The sequence below is a fragment of the Castor canadensis genome, chromosome 5 (assembly GCF_047511655.1).
Source record: "Castor canadensis chromosome 5, mCasCan1.hap1v2, whole genome shotgun sequence".
NCBI lineage: Eukaryota > Metazoa > Chordata > Mammalia > Rodentia > Castoridae > Castor > Castor canadensis.
This window is the reverse complement of record NC_133390.1, coordinates 142,107,340-142,129,646: the sequence shown is the minus strand read 5'-3', so window position 1 is coordinate 142,129,646 and position 22,307 is coordinate 142,107,340. Positions and strand designations below refer to the sequence as shown.

Below are 22,307 nucleotides of genomic sequence, written 5' to 3'. Positions count from 1 at the left end.
TAATTGTGTGTGTGTGTGTGTGTGTGTGTGTGTGTGTGTGTGTGTGTGTGTAAATGAAAATGGTATGAGGGAGGAGACTTTGCTACCATATTTAGGTCAACTGCCCTTAAATTTCATGGCCATTTGCCCCTGGGGTAAACTTTTGGGGTAGACTTTACATCATAATTAGTAACATTCAACTGTGAGAATAGATGTTCTATGTGCAATAAATAAGATCTCATTTCCCTTATGTCTTTATAATAAATGATACTGATCAGAAAAAGTTACATCTTACAAAAATATTTTGTCATGTATCCTAGTCAGAGATAACAAAATTACAAACTAAAAAGTTTATTCATGTTCCTATTGTGCCTAAACGTCACAGATTTACTGTCATGTTTCTCAGATAATAGAAAATAAATGTTGTGATACTTAACAAAAAAGTCTAAAGCAATAAAAGTCACCTGTGCAGCAACAATAAATGCCCTAGTCTATAGACCATTGAAGATTTATTTCCTTAACTGACAGCTGAAGTGAGGGCTTAGTAAGATATATTATTTGTAAAGGTCAAACTTCAAAATCTGAAAGAAAAGCCAAATATACAAATCTTAGCTTAGAAAGCAGATACATTAAGGTATAATTAATCTTTATGGAAGAGTTATTTGCCTCAACCAGTTATCCAGCATACACTTAAGAGGCTTCTTCAAAAGTAAGTTGTCTTTCAATGTGATTAAAATATGATTTAATCTTGAAAGTTTAATTGCATATAAATTTTCAGAAAAATAAAACCTTTTCATTTTGAGCCATCAAGAAGGTAACAGGTATGATTGTTCTTACCACAGGGAGTGTAAGATAATCCAAGAGTTGTTTTAGGCGTTAAATAAGAGAATATAATATACACAAACATGAATACCTATAAGCAAATACATATAAGTACACAAATATATGCTATATACCTATTGTTATATACATGCATACAATACCTTTTTTTTAACAACTTAGATATATAGCATCTACCATACTCCCTGAACATAGTTGGCACTCAATTGAATGAAAAAAAGAATAAATGAAAGTCTTCCAGACCTTCTGCAAGCAGAAGGGATGCCTTAGTGTGATGGTCTCCAAGGGAGGTAGCCACTCAAAATTATAGCCATGGAGGAAAGGTGGATTACAGGAGGGAAAGCATTTTTGATCTCTCTTTCCACCACCTATTCTGCTATGGCCCTTTATTATACCACGAGGCAGTTAATAAGGGAGCAAGTTGAAAGAGTGTGTAGGTGTCATGTTCACTCAGCAAAAAGTAAAACAGAGAAGTGTGGAGTGGTTATAGGAGTAACAGAGAAAAGCCAGCACACCAATATCTCCCATTGAACTACCCAGGGCTGTTCTGCAATTTGAATTTGATGTAAAAATGCCATCTAGAAATGTGAGAAGAAAATGAAAAGTCTGGTAAATGCTTTTGATTACAAAATCTTTTGCAGCTCCCTGCCTGTAATCCCAGCTTTTAGAGAGGTGGAAGCATGAGGATTGCTAGTCCGAGGTGAGTCAGGGCAAAGTTAGCGAGACCCTATCTGAAAAACAAAATAAAAACCAAAGGGCTGGGGTACACTTCAAGTGATAAATGGCTTGCTTCATAAATGTGAAACCCTGAGTTCAAACTCTAATTTCTAGTACTGCGAGGAAAAAAAAAAAAAAAAGGAATAGTGGGGTTCTGAACAGAGAAGTTTAGATAGATAGCAGGTAAAAAAGTCTCAACACCAGTAGAAAATGACAGTTTGGGAAAGGGAAGGACCCAGAAATCCTTAGAATTATAGCTGGCAGTGAGTAAATGTTCCTTTGATAAACTACCAAGTCATCTCTAAAGGTGCTTCTGGCCAAGGGCAGTCCACTCAACACTCAATTACTCAGGCACTGGGCAGTCAATTTTCTCCATCCTTTTGAGCACCACAGCCTGAGGGATTGGAGGTGAGTAGCCCAGGACTCTACTCTGTCATATTTGTTGTTTACTTTTGGTTAAGAGATAGTGTCTGTCCAGATTTCCTCTAAAATGTTCAGGGCCAAATGGCTGAGTCCCAGACCCAGACTAGGAATTCAACTGTGGCATTTTAAAATGTGTTATTATTATTATTATTTTGCCACTGGCTTAAAGTTGCAGTATGGTTTGTCCTTTGTCATTTTTGTTTTGTTTTCTCTTTCTTTTTTTAGTTTGACTAAATCAATTTGAAAACAAATGCTTAAAAAACTAAACTGTGACTTTTCTAGTGGGATTTTTTTTTTGTGTGAAATGATGACAATTTCTTAAACATATTACCTTAATGGTTTGTTTTCATATTATCATCATTGAGTGTTTCACTATCCTCCAGCATTTAGTCAACTCCATTGTATACTCAGCCTGTTACACATAAGATGGGATAGAACCTAGGTCTGATGTAGGTGCAAACTCAGATGCCTTCAGAGACCAAGAAGATAGCCTTAATGAGCAAAGTGGTCATGGTGTAAGAAGGTGCCATGGACCCTGATGATTTGCATCAGTATCCTGAAGACAATAGGGAGCACTATTAAACTGGAACTTTCTAGATTGGACAGGTTCTGCTCCATTCCAGCAGATTATAACCAGGCAAGAATTTGGGTCCACTACTGTTTCACCTTTCAAGAGAAACCTGAAATATCTCTCTTTTAAAAATATGAAATCTTTCAATTTCAAAACTAATCCAATTATAAAATAGCACCCGTACACGTGCACACAGCAGTGCTAACACTATGAGCCAAACAAGATGTTTCAAAAGGCGGTGGATAGCACGGACCTATGAACTTCAGCTTTCCAAAGTCTTTAGGGAAAATAGGACACCTGATTGAGATAAAAGGAATATGAAACACCACCAAGTGCTACATGCATTTATCCCTTTACTCATTCATAAAATAGCACTTACTGAGCACCTTCTAACCTTCATGCTCTTGCATATTTGTATTGCTGCAAAGATGAATAAAAACCAATTTTATCGTCAAGCAGCCCCTGACATGGGAGAAGAATCAAATCATTAGATTTGTTGTTAATAAAATTATTAGAATGTAATAGTAACAGGGTCATTTAGGTGTGGCAGAATTTCAGAGAACAGAGGCTTTGAGGCATTTTTCTTAAGGCTATAGGAAATAATTGGGAAAAACAAGTGAATGCATTGTTCTTCTTTCTAGAAAGACTAAATGACATTCAAAGAATCCTTAACTTCCTCCTTACTCCCCATTTTATAACCTGGGGAAAAATGGCCTGAAAGGAAGTTTTGAGAATATAGAAATCAAATCAAACTATGTATCCCAGATATCTTTAACTAGATCACAAGAAACAGAAAAAATAAAAGTATCAAGCAGTCAACTTGTAAAGCAAGAACTGTCATAGAAGCATTAGATCGACTAAAGAGCTCTTATTAACTAACAGTTTCAACACCCTTTTAAAACATACAGTATTTTTTAATTACACTAATAAGTAGGGTTGTTTCTTTTAAATGAGTATACTATCAGATAACTATCTATCTATATACATACACACAATCAAGCACATATTATTTTATTTCTTTTGCCACTAAAGGCAATCTTACTTTTTCTGGGAATTAATTAATTCTAACAGCCACTGTTTTTTTTTCCCACCTGCAAACTATGTTGCAGCCACAAAGAAGACACTTAAATGAATAAAGTGTTTTCAATTCTAGAACTCTTTGGTTGTGATAACAATAGAAACTAAATGTGCTAGGAATGCCAAGTGAATTACTATTCATACTGTTTATTGTTACAGTAATTTATTCACCAATGTAGGCATTAAAGGTCTCAAAACTCAAATTCTGTGAGTATCCTTATAAGCATTCATTCTGGTTTATAAAACTTTGTAGACTTGCAAAAGAGATTGTTTGATTTCTATATCTTCAAAACTTCCCTTCAGGCAGTTTTTCCCAAAATTATAATATGGGGGGGGGTAAGGAGGAAGTTAAGGATTGCTCTTTGAATGTTATTTGGTCTTTCTAGGTGAAAGAATAATGTATCATTTGTGATAAAAATCTAGATATATGAATGATGGAATGAAGTATTAGTTGCACTAATGAGATGGGAAGCTCCAAACACCTCTTGGCTGTTTTGTTAAATAAAATCATCACCTTCAAACATAAAAACAACTGTTGAAGAAGCTTCTGTCAAAAATAAGCCCTTTAGTATTTTATGGTAGGTGTTATTGACAGAATAGAAGAAACTGGAATTTCCTATAGCTGATGTTGGCTTTAAAGAACACAATTTTAACATGTCTTTCATCATTTTAATAATATGGTAATGATTAAATTCACCTGCAAAAGCCCAAGGCATCATTTCATGGGAACTTTCAAGTGTCTTGTGTTCAGACTTGTTCAAGTGGGAGTTCATGAATGCAAGAACAGTAAACTCCAGCTTATCTAACATAACCAAGGAATGGTATGTTCTATTTAATCAAATATTCTTGTTGGAGAGCTGTTGCACATACCATACATTTTAATTTTCAAGGAGAAATTTTGGTTAGCACTAAAACTGTACTCAGTACCTAGAGCTAGCTTTGATGCAACAATGGAAGTTCACCTACTTTATCTCCTACCATGTGATTCTTCTAAGCTTTGGCAATGGACCTTTGCTCATGGACCCCTCCTATGGTGGTTCTCAAACTATGGAGCCCTTAGACAGTTTCTTAATTTTTCTTCACCTTAGTCAAGTCAACTCATCAAACTTTTATTCCTTTAGTGCTCTTGTAAGTATGGCTGACTCCTTGTTGTACCAGTTTGAGCTTTAATATTTCAGGTGATTGTTGTTTAACATTAACTTCCCTGAATAATAGTTTAATAGTTGATTTAAAGAGCTTCACTTTTGCCTCTTATGGCTTCTTTAGAACAAATGACCTTGAGTCATGTAACTACATGTTTTGTAATTCAGAGACCTTGTGTATCATCTCTTTCCTAAATTGTTCCATTTTTATAAACACAATAGTTGCATTATTGTATTTATAATAGTTGTCTATTGTATTTTGAGTATATAGTAGGTACTTCACAAAAGTGATCCCAGTCCTCATTAAAAACACACGAATTATGTGGTAGATACATGCAATGGACTTATATTCAGCCTTACAAAAAAAAATCTCTCCATTTGGTAACAATGTGGATGGACCTGGAGGTCATTATGCTAAGTGGAGTTAAGCCAGAAAGATAAATACTATGTGATCTCATTTATATGTGAAATCTAAAAAAGCGAAACTCAGGAAAAAGGGTGGGGAAAATAACTTGCGATTGTAAGATGAAGTTATAGAGAACTAATGTTCAACATGGTGACCATAGGTAATAGTAAAGTATTTTTTGCACACTTGAAATTGGCTAAGAGAGAACATCTTATTTATTCTCTGCACAAAAAGGTAACTGTCTGAAGTGATGGATATGTTGATTAGTTTGACTATAGTAATCATTTCAAAACTTTGCCTATAAAACACATACTTGCTCCTCATTCTGTTCTGCTTTTCCACTTCTCTTTGACAGTATCATTATTAGCTATCAGGTTTTTGTTACCTGCCTGGGTAGAAAAGCTATGGGAAAAGCACAGTCAGCTGATGCTCAGCTGATTTCCCACCTGCCCTCTCTAATCCAAAGAGGAGAAAGCTATGGGACTTTGGGTTAACATAAAAAGGTGACTGCACACTTTAGTTGAGAGCATGCTTTCCAAAATCCCTCTCTCCAGAGAAAGGAGTCCCTCTTCATCTCCCCCTTTTACCAGCACTGGGTCCTTTCAATGTAACTCAGCACTGGCATCATGGAACAATATAGCTGGAGGCTGTTTCTTCACTCTTAATTGTTTCATTTTCTTGCAGAAACTTTTTTATTTGATACAATTCCATTTGTTATTTCTTGCTATTATTTCCCAAGTTATTGTTGACCAATTCAGAAAAGTCACTGCCTATGCCTGTATTTGAAGCATTTCTCAGGTATTTTCCTCTAGTAGTTTAAAAGATTCAGGTCTTAAATTAGGGTATTTGATACATTTTGAAATGTTTTTAGTACATGGTAAGAGACAGGAATCTAGTTTCTATCTTCTATATGTGGATATCTAGTTTTCCCAGAACCACTTGTTAAAGATGATGTTGTTTCTCTGTTTTTGGCACCTTTAGAAGAATCAAATGGCAATATCTGTGTGAGTTTATTGCTGGGCTCTCCATTCTGTTTCATTGGCGCATGTGTCTGCTTTTGTGCCTGTACCGTGCAGGTTTGGTTACTATGGCTCTTTAGTATAATTTGAGCCAAGTATTGTGATACCTCCAGTATTACTCTTCTTACTCAGGATTGCTTTTATTATTCAGGGTCTTTTGGGCTTCCACATGTACTATTTTTTTTTCTATTTCTGTGAAGAACATCATTGTAATTTTGGTGGGGATTGCATCGATTCTACAAATCACTTTCAGTTACATGGCCATTTCACAATAATAATTCTGCTAATCCATGAATATGAGAAATCTTTCCATCTTTCAGTGTCTTTTTAAATTTCTTCAGTGTTTTATAGTTTTGATTGTAGAGGTCTTTCACCTCCATAATTAATTTTACTACTGGTTATTTTATTCTTATTGAGGCTATTGTGAATGGAATTGTATTCTTTTTTTCTTTCTCAGTGGGTTTGTTACTGGTGTATAAAACAAAGTACTGATTTTTATATGTTGATTTTGTATCTTGCTACTTTGTCAAATTCATTTATAAGGTTTAAATTCTTTTGGTTTAGGGTCTTCTAAGTATAGGATTGTATCACCTGTAAATAGGGATAATTTGACTTCTTCCTTTCTGATTGATATCAGAAAGTATAGGATTGTATCACCTGTAAATAGGGATAATTTGAACTTCTTCCTTTCTGATTGATAGCTTTCTCTTACCTTATTGCTCTGGTTAAAATTTCAATTTCTACATTGAATAGAAGTGGTAAGAGTGGGTGTATTTGTCTTGTTCAATTTTTAGAAGAAATTGTTTCAATTCTCCTCCATTCAGTATTAGGTTGGCTACGGATTCATCATATATAGCTGTCTACCTAGTTTCTTCAGGGCTTTTATCATGAAGGAATATTGAATTTTGTCAAATGGTTTTTCAACACCTATTGAAATAGTCATGTTATTTTTGTCCTTGATTCTATTTAAGTACCATATTACATTCTTTTGATTTGTATATATTGAACCAACCTTGAATCCCTACAATGAAACAAACTTGATAATGGTATGTGATTGTTTTAATGTTTTGTTGAATTTGGCTTGCAAGTTTTCTCTTGAAGATATTAGTGTATATTATTGGTACAAAGAGAATTTATTATGATAAATGCATGCAATATACTCTGATCAAATTCATCCCCTCTATGTCTTCCCCTTAGGCCTCCTCCCCCTTGTTAAGACAATTTTCACAGGTTTCATAGTTCTATTTTCATACATTGGCATAAAGTACTTTGTTGAAGATTTTTGTGTCCATCAATGATATTGATCAATAGTTTTGTTTTTAGATTATGTCTTTCTCCTACTTTGGCATCATGGTAACACTGGCATCATGGAACAAGTTGGAACTGTTTCTTCCCTTTCTGTTTCATGGAATAGTTTGAAGAGTACTTCTGTTAATAGAATTCAGCAGTGAATCTCTCTGGTCCTGAGATTTTCTTTGTTAGGACACTTTTTTTTTTATTACTGCATCAATCCCATTACTTGTTATTGATCTGTTTTTCAGTTTTTTATGCCTTCTTGGTTCAATATTGGTAGGCCATATGTGTCTAGAACTTTATCTAATTATTCTAAATTTTCCCATTTATTGGAGTACAAGTTTTTAAAACATTCCCTTATTATGCTTGGGATTTCAGTAGAATCTGTTATTCCTCTTTTCATCTCTAGTTCTATTAATTTATGCCTTCTCTTTCTTTTGGTTAGTTTAGGAAAGGGTTTCTTGGTCTTGTTTATCTTTCCAAAGAATAAAATCTATGTTTTCTGGGTGTTTTGTATTGTTCTTTCAAACTCTATTTCATTACTTTCAATTATGGTCTTTGTAATTTCTTTCCTTCTACTGGTTTGAATTTGGCTTGTTATTGTTTTACTAAAGCATTGAGATGCATGTCATTAGGTTATTTGAGACCTAATGATTTTTCTGTTTTTTCAATGTAGGTACTTACAGCTATAAACTTCCCTGTTAGAACTGTATTTGCTGTATCCACAGATTGTGATACGTTCTGTTTCCATTTTTCATTTGATTCTTTGAATTTTAAATTTACCCCTGAATCCTGATTTCTTCAATGATACAATGATCATTCAATAGTGTATTGGTCAGTTGAAGGTTTGACTCAAGCGATAGAGTACCTGCCTAGCAAGCATGAAGCTCTGAGTTCAAACCCCAGTAACACCAAATAAATAAATAAAAAGAATGAGTATTTCCCTTCATAAGAGTAGGAATCTTCAAGCTCCAGTACAGAAAAAAAAAATTTGCATAGTTTCTATAGCTTCTCTTGCTGTTGATTTCTGTTTTCATTCCATAATGATCTGATATGAAATCATTTCTCACAGGAGAAATGATTTCAGTGTTTTTGTATTCATTAAAACTTACTTTATTGCTTAAAATATGATCTATTTGGAGAAAGTTGCATGAGCTGCTGGATACAATGTGTATTCTGCAATTGTTAGATGGAATATTTTATAGATGCCCAGTAAATCTATTTGATTTATAGTATATAGTCTAATGCTGAAATTTATCTGTTGGATATTTGTCTGAATGATCTATTATTAAAGTGAGGTAATAAAGTCATCCACTATTACTTTATTAGGATCTGTCCCTTTATGTATGGTAGTGTTTGTTTTATGAAACTGGGTATACTAATGTGCAGTGCACATATATTTATAATGTCACTTTCTTGATATATTATTCCTTTTACCAATATGTAGTGACCTTCTTTGTATCTTCTGACCAATTTTGTCTTGTTGGCTATGAGTGTATCTTCTCCTCACTGCTTATGGATTTCATTTGTTCACTTTCAGTCTGTGTGACTCTTATCAGTGAGGTATATTTCTGGCAGGCAGCCAAGAGTTAGATCTTGGTTTTTAAGAAAGACCATGTTTTATTTTAAGCTATGTACTAATTCCTATCATTTTGTTCTTTATCTAACATTCAGTTCTTTACTAAATCTCATTTGATTATTTACTCTTCTACTGAGATTTGTTTTTTCCTGTGTTCTTGTGGTTGTGTTTACCATTTACCTTCCTCTTCTCTATGTAGGACTACTTTTATGCATCTCCTGTAATGCTGAATTAATGTCATGAGGTCCTTTGAGCTTATCTCGGAATTTTTTTTTTTTGAGACATGGTCTTGCTATGTAACCTAGATTGGCCTCAAGATCCTGAGTGCTACATTTACTAGGTTTACAGGTGTGCTCCAGAACACTCAGGTCTTGGAGGTCTTTATCTTTCCTTTAATTTGGAAGGATAACTTTGCTGGATATAGTAGTCTAGGTTGATATTTATTTTCTTTCAGTGTTTCAAATACATCATTTAATTATCTGTTCTTGCCTTTAGAGTTTCTGTTGAGAAATATGCTGCTATTCTGATATATTTGCCTTTATAAGTGAGTTGGTGCTTCTCACAGCTTTCAGTATTCATTCTTTGTTCTGTATCTTTGACATTTTAACTATAATATGTCCTGGGGAGGTTCTTTTTTGTCATGTCTTTTTTTGTATGTTGGGTACTAGAGATTGAACTCAGATCTTCTCAAATGCTAGGCAAGCACTCTACCATTTGAGTCACACTCCAGCCCTATTGTTTGTATTTTGTTTTGATTCAGAGTCTTTTTACCTTTGTCCAGGCTGGCCTTGAACATACAATTTTCTTCTGCCTCCTAAGTAGCTGAGATTTTAAGTGTATACCACCACAGCAGGCTTGTATTCATGTCTCTTTGGGGGTTCTACATGCATCTGGCACCTGGATGTCCATATCTTTCCCGAGGTTTGAGGAATTTTCTGCTGTTATTTTAGAGCAGAAAATTTCTGTCTTTAGTTTTTACGTTGGCATTTTCTTCTATACCTAACATATGTAAGTTTGTTCTTTTAATTGTGTCCTAGAAGTTTTGAGGGCTGTGATTGTAATTTATTTTTCTCTATTACTGTTTGAATGTTTAAATTCTTCCACCTTGTCTTCAGACCGTTAAATGTTTTCTTCTGTTTGATCTAGTCTATTGATGAGGATTTACAATAATTTTTTTTATTTGACTTACTGAGCTTTTCATTTTTAAGAGTTCTGTTTGTTTTTTTTTCTTTTTATATGGACTGCTTCACAAATTTCCATGTCATTCTTGCATAGGGGCCATGCTACTTTTCTCTGTATCATTTCAATTTTACTATATGTGCTGCCAAAGTGAGCACCTATTTGTTTTCTCAAAGTCTATCTCTTTATTGAAGTTGCCATTCATATCTTGCATTATCTCCCTTAACTCATTTGTTTGTTTTTCTGTATTTTCTTAGAATTCATAGATCTTTTAAAAAAAAATCATTCCTTTGAATTTTTTATCCAGCCTTTCAATTACTTCGGTATCTTTGGAGTCAGTTGCTAGAGGATTATGAATTTTGGGGGAATTATGTTGCCTTACTTTTTCATATTTCTTATATTCTGATGTTGAGATTAATGTATCTGTTGGGATGGATATCTCTTCTAAATTATGTGGGAGCCATTTGAGGAAAAAATCCTTCCCTTGATGATGTGTCCTGAGATATTGGATTGTGATAAAGTTTCAAATACATTTAAAACTATTTAATAGTATAGTTTCCCTGCTGTGTCTTTGGTGGAGATTATTGTATTTTGACACAGTGTACTCTGTTGTAACCCAAGGGTCCTGCTTTCCCTGAATGTCTCAGAAGAGTAGTTACTTTTAGTAGAGTATGCAGATGTGTTGTAGACAGCAGTGCATATGGAGTATAAACTCTGTAATTATTCCTCAAGTGTTCTCAAGAATGTACATACTGAAGTGGTATGAGTGTGACCTATGTTGCAATCCCTTGTAGGCACAATGTCCACAGTCTTTTTGTTGCTTCTCTCTGTTGTTACTGTAGGAATAGATGACCAGAAGCAGGTATTCAAAACTTCCTCCCCCACAGAACTGCCTACTTTCAACCTGGTTGTTAGCTTGAGGTTTTTAATCTTCCCTACTCTTTGAATGAAAGTATTTATTGGAGTTCAAACAGAATGGGTCGTGTGTGGAGCAAGGTGTGATGAGTCTTTGGTAGACTAGGGGTGTACTTCAGTGGCAGATCACCTACACAGTATACTCTAAATGTCATGCTAAATATACTATGTAGAAAGGGGAAAACAACAGTAACAAGATATAGAAATATATCTTTTTATATAGAACAAGATGTAGAAATAGAGTTACAACCATGTTCTAACTATAGCATCCACGATTATAACAAAAACAATAGGACTGATAAAGGTAAAAATAATATACACAAGAACTTTTAAAAGATAACTTTTAATGCTGGATGCTGATGGTGCAAACCTGTAATCCTAGCAACTCAGGGGGCAGAGATCATGAGAATTGCAGTTCAAGGCTAATCTAGGTAAAAAGCAAGACTGTATCTCAAAAATACTCAACATGGCCAAGCAATAGTGGCTCATGCCTGTAATCCTAGCTCCTTGGGAGGCTGAGATTGGGAGGATTACAGTTTGAGGCCAGTCTGGACAAATAGTTTGAGAGACTTATCTCCAAAACAACTAAGGAAAAATGGATTGGATTGTGGTTCAAGTAGTAGAGTACCTTCTTTGTTAGCACCTGCTTTGTAAGTATAAAGCCCCGAGTTCAAGCCACAGTCCCCCCCCACACACAAAAATCACAACACAAAAAAAGACTTGTGGAGTGGCTCAACTGGTAGAGTGTTGCCTACAAGTGAGAGGCTTTGAATTCAAACCCCAGTACTGCCCAAAATTTTTTTTGAGATGATTTTTTTTTTAAATAAAGAAAAATAATTAAGAGAGAAGAAAATGGGGGATGGAAAAATGAAAGAATTAGAATATTGAAAATGTGAAAAGGAAGAAAACAGGAGAAAATGGAGACCATAATCACAAAAAAAAAAAAAAAAAGAAAGAAAGAAAGAGAAAAAAATAATTTAACTCTTAGGAGAGAAAGAGTTACAACAACAAAAAAATTAACAAAAGTAACCCAAAAGAGAATCATAAAAAGAAAGTTGTTAATTAAAAAGAAAAGTATTGTCTCCACTGGGGTGGGTGTGACAACAAGCATCAATATTCACTACCTCTGCCAATCTTCATTTCTCTCTATGTCTTCTTGTGTTATGTGACACCTGAAGAGAACACAGGCTCAATGGGAAGAGTTTTGGACTGGAGCTGGTTGGAATAACTTTGTTTTCCTAATCACTAGTATGAGATAGCATCGAACCTAAGCTGGAGTTTATCTGGGACAGATTTAGCACTGAGCTTTGCTCCACCTCTGGCTCTCAGGTGCCTCCATGAAACCCACATGCAGGGTGGGGTAGCAAACTGTCCTAGGTAGAGCAGGTACAACAGGTCCCATGCTTTCTACCACACATGACTATATGGCTTTTCCAGGCCCAATATCTGCATGCAATCACAGTTTTGGGAGACATTTGTATGTCTCCCAAACTCTTTAGCTGGTCATAGGAACCATATGTCTTAAAGGGAAAGCAAGCTTCACTCTGCTCCTGTCTTTGATCCAAGTCCTACTGCATATATATTTCTTTCTTCAGTGGTATTTTGCGGGGGTCACACTGGGCTATAAGGTAGATACTCACAAGGACAGCATAGCAATACTTTCTGTGAGTTCCAAGGAAAAGGAAAATATAGGGACCATTTCCCAAAGTAGCAACCTTGGGCACAGCCTTTTCAAAATGGTTCCAAGGTACAGCGCATGGCTTTTACATTGAAAAAAGGAGAGCTATTCTCAAGCATCAGCTCACAATATAGCTCCAAGATTAGCAAAGGTCAGCCTGCCTTTCTGTTCTGCATCTCTTTCTGGGCCAGTGTTCTCCCACTATGTCTCTCTTTTATCCTTCTATTTCTTCTCCTTCTGCCATACTTGCCAGGCCACTGTAGGTTCAGCATTGATGTGTTCTTTGTTAAAATAACTAGAATCTCTGGGTCAGTCCAAGTCTCTGTCCAATCTTAACTTCAGTTTATCCTTTCAGTCAATCACCTTGCTGAGAAACTGTTTTCTGGGTGCTTTGACTCCTACCTGGAAAGTGCTGCTTGTTTCTAATACACCATCTTGGATCCTCTTCTAATACACCATCTTGATGTATGCCTTGAGGACACACCAGTATAGGTAACTGTATTATCAGGTAGAAGTAATTTAATTTAAGAGCTAAAAGTTACTTGGTGCTGAAAAGGAGGACCACTTCTTTCATGTAGTGGGAAAAGTAGGCATCAACCACAGGCATGTAGCTTAGTAAAATGTACTTAAGTGAGTAGTGTATCATGACTGAAGTCAGTTTATTTATTTAGTTGTTTTTGGGTGCTGGGGATTGAATCCAGGGCCTTGCACATGCTAAGCCTGTGCTGTTTCTGAGCTATACATATGGCAGCCCCTGTTCATTTATATTTTTTATTTTTATTTAATTTATGTATTTATCTACATCTATGTATGTATGTATATTTTTATTTATTTTGAAGTACTGGGGTTTGAACTGAGGGCCTACACCTTGAGCCACTCCACCAAGTCTTTTAACAATTTTTTTGAGATAGGGTCTCATAAACTATTTGCCCAGGCTGGCTTCAAATGGAGATCCTCCTTGTCTCTGCCTCTGGAGTAGCCAGGATCACAGGCATGAGCCACTGGCATCTGGCTATTTGTATTTTTAATAAGCATGCTCACTGTCACTTTTAAGGGACTATGTGATAACCCATTTACTTTTTGAAAAGCTTATGAGTTTTGAATCATGGCTAGATGCACTTTCCCTTTGTTTTTCCTTTTCCATTTGGTGGAAGAGGAGTTGGAAATTTGAGTAGTGAAAACCTAATTTGGCTAGGAAATGTAGTAGCTCTGTGAAACTGGCTGTCTTCAGGCAGGGAAACAGGACAACATGTGGGGTTCAGTGGGTTGGATTTTGGTGAAATAATGATTGTATTTGAAGCATTTGAATTTTGAGTGCACAATCTGGTTGCACAGCCAAGCAAAAATCAGGGGCTTTCTTCAAGAAAAAGCCAGCATTAATATCCCTCCTCTCTGAATCCTGGTCTATTCATTATGGGTGTTGGCCCTGGTCACTGGGGATAGCCTGGGTCAGGCTGATCTTGGGTCTCTGGATACTTTACTAAGATAAGTTTAAAAATACACCTCTTAAGTTGATCATTCCCCAAAGAAGCCAAAAATATGTAAGGTTCTTGGCAAAAATCTGTCATCATGACATTATGTAAGATTTATAAAACTCTCCTAAAGATTGCGTTGGGATTACAGAAGCTCCTCAGGTGCTTTCTGGTCCCACTGATCAGCTTCTCACACTAATAAGGAGACAAGTGAAGGAAAACCATCATCACCCTAGGTGTGTGTCTTCTCACACTTGCCATTCTGGACTCAGATGAGAGAGGTCTAATTATAAGAATTATTCATTATTATCCCAAATTTCTATAGAGAATACTTTCTGTCCTTCTGGGCAAAACTATAGCATGAGCTTAAATATCCCTCTTGGGTTTTTATTATAATCAGACCACATTTTTCCCTGATTTTAAGGCATTAAGCTCTTGAAATGGACGATAAACTGAAGAAATCTCTTTCCCACTTTAATTTTTTTCCATAATTTTTTCCACCTTTAGGGCCACAGGGATATCTCCTTTCCTCCCTGTTTTTCTTTCACTGAAAAAAGTGTTTCTGCTAAATTATGAATTGTTTCCTGAAAATTTATCTCCTGACTTCCAACCAAATGTTAATTTAGAAGCAAGTGTCTATTTCTTGTTATTGGCAAGCTTATGTTTCCTTTGTTGTTTTAACCTCAACTTTACAAAAACACTACACTTGATGCTTTTATTCCAAGATTGGAGAGTTCAAACTTTTATAAATTTTGAAGCAACCTACTCCTCTAAAGAAATTCAGCACTGTTGAGGGGTAGGCTATAATGATGGTCAGAGTGGCAAAGGTAAAAGTAAAAGAAGAAAAAAAAATACAGTGTGAGCTTTGAATTCCTTGTCAGACAAAATAAAAAGCATTATCTATGTCTTCACGACCTTAAGTAGGACCTCATTTTTGACATGAGACCAGCACCATGCCACCATTTTAGAGCTCACACAGCCTTCTAAGACCCTCCTTGAAATGTCTACTAAACCACCTTTATCTCTTCTGCCACAGCAAAGATATACAGTATTAGAAAGCACTGAAATAGTTTTATACTTTCCTGTAGTGGAAGCACGAATTATATTTCCAAGAATACTAGACTTCTATTCTAGTAGGAGCCCCTCAAACAAATGTATGGAAATGTATAGTTCATTTAATTTTATGGTTATAGATAAATGCAGCCAGATGAAACAAATAACTTGAATAGTGATTAGCATTGTCTCTTTTTGTCTACATAAGACCTGAGGACAGAATGTTTATTTATACTTTTCTTTTGCTGCTGTGGATTAAACCAAGGACCTCATGCATGCTATATACACACTCTATTATTACTACAGTATACCCCTAACCCCTATTTTGGTATTTTGTTTTGGCTTTCTTTTTTTTCAGAAAGAGGGTCTTACTATGCAGCCCAGCCTGGCCTCAAACTTGGTATTAGTCCAGGCTGGCCTTAAGCTTGTAATCCCTCTGCTTTTGTCAACTAAGTGCTGGGATTACAGATATGAACTGCCACACCTGGCTTAGCATTTCTTAAAACTATGTTTGTTCCAGTAGTCCATGAAATATCTGTTAATTAATATACCCATTATATTTATTTATTCATGTTATCTTAACAACACAAAGAAAAATACAACAATAACAATAAACCAGCAAGTAAACCTACAGTGCTGATTTTCTAAACAGACTTTACTGAATCTGGTGTCTTGTCTGCCAATGCCTCCTGCATCAGGAATAGTCAGAAATGGTCACATCTGGAAGCATGATGAGTTGGAAACATCTTTTGTAGATGTGTCTCTCTCATGTGTTTCCTCTGAAGTCATTGAGTGACTTCACTTATTTTCAAGTGGTGTCCTCAAAGCAAAATGAGGACTACAACGACCAAACATAAAGTGAAAAAGAAGCAATGGTGTTTGACGCAAGCGACAGGTAGTTCCTTGTGCGGTAGACAAATCCGAAATGGATTAATGTTTAAGGCAGGCCCTTTCACCTGTACTCCCTCATGAGGATTGACAAAGCACTGTGTGTGGCTTGTCCCTAGACCTTCTGATTCTTCTGCCACCTTTGAGTTGACACCACTTTCTGATCTCAGACAGTGTCATTTGGGGTCAGTAGTTGTGCCATTCAGTGAAATCTTGCAATAGATTTTACTGTGCAGGGAAGAAGAGAGGGAGAGAGGGAAAGACAGAGGAGGGAGAGAGAATCTATTTTGCTGAATGTCATCTATGTCTTTCTAGTTGGTATTTTTAGGTTGTAGTGATTTACTATGTTGTTATAAATCCTGTCTTTGTTATCTAGTCAGTGTATATTATATGCTCATACCTATAAGGCTCAGGGATGGTAATTAAACACAGTGCTCTTTGTGTCCCCAAGTTCTCTTTGCTATTTTCTCTGGACAAGTCTTATGAAAGCACTTGGGAAGTGTATAGCTGTGTTCTTCCAGGAGGGGGCAGATCTTACTATTCATTGAATCAGTGCTTGGGCCATGAACTCTCTTATGAGTTATTCTTCCATAAAAGAAATTTTCTTCATAGTTACATTACCCCAAAATTTATCCAGTCTTTTTTTTTTTTTTTTTGGTGGTGGTGGTACTGGGTTTGAATTCAGGGCCTTATGCTTGCTAGGCAGGTGCTTTACCACTTTAGTCACTCCACTGGCCCTAAATGTGGCATACATGCCTAATGGATTATTAGTCAGTTATTATTATTTTGTTTTGCAAAATCTTCTTTGGAAACTCTTCATTTCATCCTCAGCTATTTAGTTGGTGTTGAACTGACCATCCTTCGCTGCAGTGAGATCCTAATGTGTTTAAATTAATCATGATTTATCATGTGTTGGATGTAATGTTTGGTTCAGTGTTGCTCATGTTTCTCTTGTTTTTGTTTGTTTGTTGGTGGGTTGGATTTTTTTGTTTGGTGAGATGGGATCTTACTAGGTAGCCCAGGCTGATCTGGAACTTGCAATCCTTCTACCTCAGTCCTCCAAATGCTGGGATTGCAGGTGTGTACCACCACACCTGGCTTGGACTGTGTTTTCAACAAGCGAACCTCAATGATTTTTGTGGACTTTCCATACTGTGGTCTTTACTTCTGGTTATAAATGAAAAAGTATAGAACTGTGTATGCTTTTGGCACTCATATTGTGAGCCAAAGAATACTAACAATAACAGATAACAGATAAAGCAGAGGCAGAGAGGGGAGATAGAAAAGAAATAGGGTCTTTTGATTATTATGGATAGAGCATCTTAAGCTTGGATATTTCAATTATATGAGATAGCAAATTTCTTTTCTTATTTAAATCAACATGTATTGGATTTTTCTTACTTGCCAAATGAACCCAAAAGCTACATACTGACTTGATTGAATTTCAAAGTATTTTATCATTAATTCCTAATTGGGAGATGGTAACTAAAATAAAGAAAATACTAACTATGACACAAAATCATGAATAATGAAAATTTGGCAACATCCATATTAATTGAAAAGTAAGACCACTGAAGTTGTGTCTTGGATCAAACAGATTTCTCCCTTTCTCTGAACTAAGAGACAATAGTCTACACTATGGCTGTTTGTTTTAATTTAAGGAATGTCTGTGAGTAAATGAATATCCAGGCCCCAAGTCACACAAAACAGCTCATTCAAGTAAATTATCTCAAAGAAAACAACAACAACAAGAACAAAAAAGTACCTCTGACATAATTTGGGGGACCAAGCATGAAAATAAGAGGGTGCCCAGGAAGCCACACAGCCCCTATGTCAACAGCCCAGTAGTTCTAAAAGCATTTGGAGCTGGTAGGAAAAGTAAGCCTTTTTAATTTGTTATAGCCAGAACTAAAATCTCTTTACCCCGTTGATTTTTCTTTTCCCTTCTGAATAGAAAAGCAGAGTTAGCTCTGTCATATTGAGCCAGTCAGTAATGGGCTCTGCCAGGCGTGGAGGAGATAAAAGCCACCACCTGCCTTGCCTCAGCTCCCCCTACCCTGTTTCCTGGTCTCCAGTTGTCTGCACAGCTGCGACAGCCGGTCATTGTTCCACTCCAGAGCTGCCTGGGAGCTTAGGCATCCCAGCCTCAGCAGTACAATTGCAGTATGAATGCAGCTCCTGGGTGGGTTTCCCTGTGTACCTTGGCCATGACCTTTGGAGGCTGTATGTGTGCATGTCTGAGCAGAGTCTAAGCAGACATGGCTTATGTGCATGCTGTGTGCCAGTGCCCAGGAGGAGCATACACTCCAGAGAGGGAAAACAAAAGAGGAAAAAAGTAGGAATATTATCTGGTGGATGCATTTTAGCTACCTGTATACAGGTAGTTACACCTTACTCTCAGAGTAGGAATTCCACCCTTTTGGGGGGCAGTACTGAAGTTTATACTCAGGGCCTTGTGCTTATAAGATAGGCACTCTATTACATGACCCATGTCCCTCATCCTTTTGTGCTTTAGCTTTTTTTTTTTTTTTTTGGTGGGTTTGGGGTTTGAACTCAGGAATTCACACTTACAAAGCAGGTGCTCTATTGTTTGAGCCACACCTCCGATCCATTTTGCTCTGGTTATTTTGGAGATAGGGTCTTGTCAACTATTTTCCTGGTCTGGCCTTGAACTATAATTCTCCCAATCTCAACCTCCCAAGTGGCTAGGATTTCAGGAGTGAGCAACTGACGCCTAGTGCCTTAGCTATTTTTTTGGAATAGAGTTTCTTGTTTATGACAGGACCAACCTGGACTTCTCTGATCCTCCTGTTTATGCTTCCCGTGTACTTGGGATGACAGGTGTGCACCACCATGCCCACCCAATGTTTTATTGGCTGAGATGGTGATCAAACCCTAGGACTTGAATAAACCAGGCACGTGCTCTACCACTGAGCTGTACCCCAATCCTACACAGATTTAGTTCTGATAAGTGGGAAGTTTCTTTCTAGTTTGAATTTATAAAGAGGAATATTTAGAAAAAAAGCCAAAAGAGCATTTTATGACCAGTGCATCCTTGTTTATTGGCAGTAGTAGATGTTGTGATGAGTAACTCAGATCCTCCTTTTAGAATAATTGACTTATTCCTCTAGTTGCTGCTAATGAGTCTGTTAGACAGTTCTTGCTCTGCGCCTTCTTTGGTTAATGATTACCTCTGTTAAGGAGAGCTATCTTGCCCATGGTCATTCCATCTTTCTGGGATGGCCCATATCCAATGTCTGGTCCATCTTTAAAGTAGGAACATAAATGCCTGTCCTTTTTGCCACCATTCAGAACAGCTCTAGAAGGTGAGACCATTTTTAGAGCTCCTTACAAGGTCCACAGAGATATCCCTTGAGGCTATAGTGCAACTATGTGTTCATCCACCCCTCCCTTCTATAAATGTGGATCCCAAGAGCCCTCCTTAGTAAAGCTTCTGCATGGAATTTGCTCTCCTGGCATCCAACTTACAGCACCAAGCTACCTAACCTGTCTTTCTTCCTATAAGCAAAATTGAGTGACTGAGCTGAAGAATGGTCACTCTGAGTACAGTGATGACAATAAAGTGAAGCATGACTTAAGAAGATAATACAAAGCATCACATTCCTTTTGATGCTAGCTCAGAATCCAAGGACTAATGAAAATCATAGTCATGCTCTGGCATTTTAGGACATACAATATCCAATTTGACTATTCAGCAGATTGACCAGTTGTTTTGATTTCAGGCAGTTACAATCTGAATGTCATACTTCTGCCATGAACATCAAATACCTTTTAAAGGCATTTGATATTAAAACTACTATCTAGTCTTTTTTTCCTTCCTCTGGCTATTTGATGCAAGGCATATTTTAAAGAAAGTTTATTATATTTACCTTCATAATGGCATAACTCTTACCAAGTTTAAAATTAAAATGCTATCACAAGTGGCATTTCTCATCTGATTTGAAATATTCAGCACGGTAAGAATTCTCAGGAAATTAAAATATTGCCTTTAAAGCACAGCTTTTATAGGGATGAGAAGGAAATTGCTGCACACTATCATTTGTCCAACTATCAAGATTTTTTATAGTCTATAAAATATTTGCCAGCATTTTCCCCATGTGAAATCTATTATGCACAATGATTAAAAACAAACATGTGCACTTTATGTTGAGATGCTTTTAATAATTTGAAGCCAGAGTAAATGATCACTAAGGCTCAGAGTTAATAACAGGCTGAAAGGATACCTTTAAAATCATGGCAGTAGTCTTGTACTAAGCCAATAGTTCACATGCTTCTTCCCTTAGTGACTCACTAAAATAATAGCTACACCCTATAAACAGATAATCTTCCAATTATACTCAAGTATACTCATGTAAACTCATCTGTGAGTTTACATGTTCAATATGTATTCACATAATTCATATTGTTTCTAAATATCACTTTACATAAATCATTATAATAAACAAAACTCTAAGCTATCTAAGTGCAGATAATCCATTATAGATTTATCAACTCCAAAGCCTAATTCTATCATAAAAATTAATTTTGTATATTTTATAAAATGTAGGAAGTTTATATAGCACATATACTTCTTTGATTATATTTCAGCATTCACAAATGCAGTACTCATTGTGCTCTGTAATAATGTTGTGTAACTTTTGTCCCTTCAAAAGCAAGACCAGAAATGGGCATGTTGCTCAACGGTAGAGCGCTTGCCTAGCATATGTGAGGCCCTGGGTTCATCTCTAGCATAAAAAAAAAAAAAAAGCAAGACCAGCTCCTATTCATTTTTAAGTCACAGTAGATAGCACCATATGTCATATTGAGCTGCTCCCTGAGTCTTTTTTAGAACAAATAGGGATGTCCTAAAAATCTTAGTGTAGTTTTAATAACTTCTCAATTATGAATATTATAAATTTATATAAATATTTAATTGCAAAACTTCTTTTATTTTTAACATTTGAATTATTATAGCAATTTTTCATTTCAATTTATTTTTGTTTCATTCATCATTTTCCTTTTTTCAGAGGAACTGCAACCAAAAATTTAAATTACAAATTCATTATTTAAGAGTCATACAATGCTAAATAAATAAGAAGCTTAGCTAATTGAACTTTCAAATTACATTTTTATAAGTTTGTATCTTTTGTACTTCTAATGTTAGCAATGCTTAAAACTGAACTAAGACTTTTGAGTATCCCAGGTATCTAGTTGTTAATTGTTTTTCTTTTCTTTTTTTCTTTTTTATTAGCATATAATAGTTGTACAGGAGGATGCATTGTGAGATGTACATGTACTTACAATATATCTTAATTAGATTTATCCCTTCCATAAATCTCCCTCCTTTCCCCCTCCCTCTCTTCTTAGAACATTTTCAATAAGTTTCATTCTTCTATTTTCATATGTGAATACAAAACACATCTACCATGTTCACCCTCATTCACCCTTTCCTTATTTTCTTGTTGCTGTTTTGGTAGGGCCCACATCATACAATTAAAAACATGTAAGATATAATTTCCTTGCCAGTTCACATGTCATACACACTAATTGTGAAAGTCTATGTATTTATTCCTTCATAGTTGGAAGAAGTTTAGGTGGGTTAAGATTGCCAAAAGAGACCTAACATAATTGTTAAGTTCTAGGTATTTCCAAGTTTTTAAACAGAGATCCAGGAACTGACATTCGTGAAACAAGTCAGTCCTTCATTGAACCAGTTCTGTTCTGCTGATAAATTTCTCATTAGAAGTATAGCAGGAATTAAAACAAAATGCTTATAGGAAACATGTACATTAGCACCAAGATGGCCATTTGTGCATGTAACTCTCCTCTTGGGTGTCCTTGAATAGTCTTATGTTGTGCTGAAGGTTGTCAAGATCATAAACCAGACATAAAGAGCTTTAAGCACAAGGTTTAGCAAACAGAAGCTGTTTGGAACCATGCCCTAATTTGGCAGAAACAAACCCTGACTCAGCCTTTTCATTTTTCCTCTCTGAGTACATTGCATTCTCTGTCTTGTCCAAGGTATGTATCTTTCTGGAAAGACCTCAGAGATGAAGTAAATTCTTTATGTCTGCAG

General features: G+C 36.0%; 1 protein-coding gene and 1 non-coding gene across 12 annotated transcripts in view; one reads left to right on the top strand and one right to left on the bottom strand.

The window, feature by feature from the left end:
* Positions 1-22,307, top strand: part of Macrod2 (mono-ADP ribosylhydrolase 2) — a 2,131,419-nt gene that overhangs the window by 996,020 nt on the left and 1,113,092 nt on the right. The gene's annotated exons all lie outside the window — the stretch shown is intronic.
* On the bottom strand, positions 10,277-10,383 carry LOC141423593 (U6 spliceosomal RNA). The gene has a single exon (XR_012448438.1). It is a non-coding gene; the product is annotated as a U6 spliceosomal RNA (small nuclear RNA).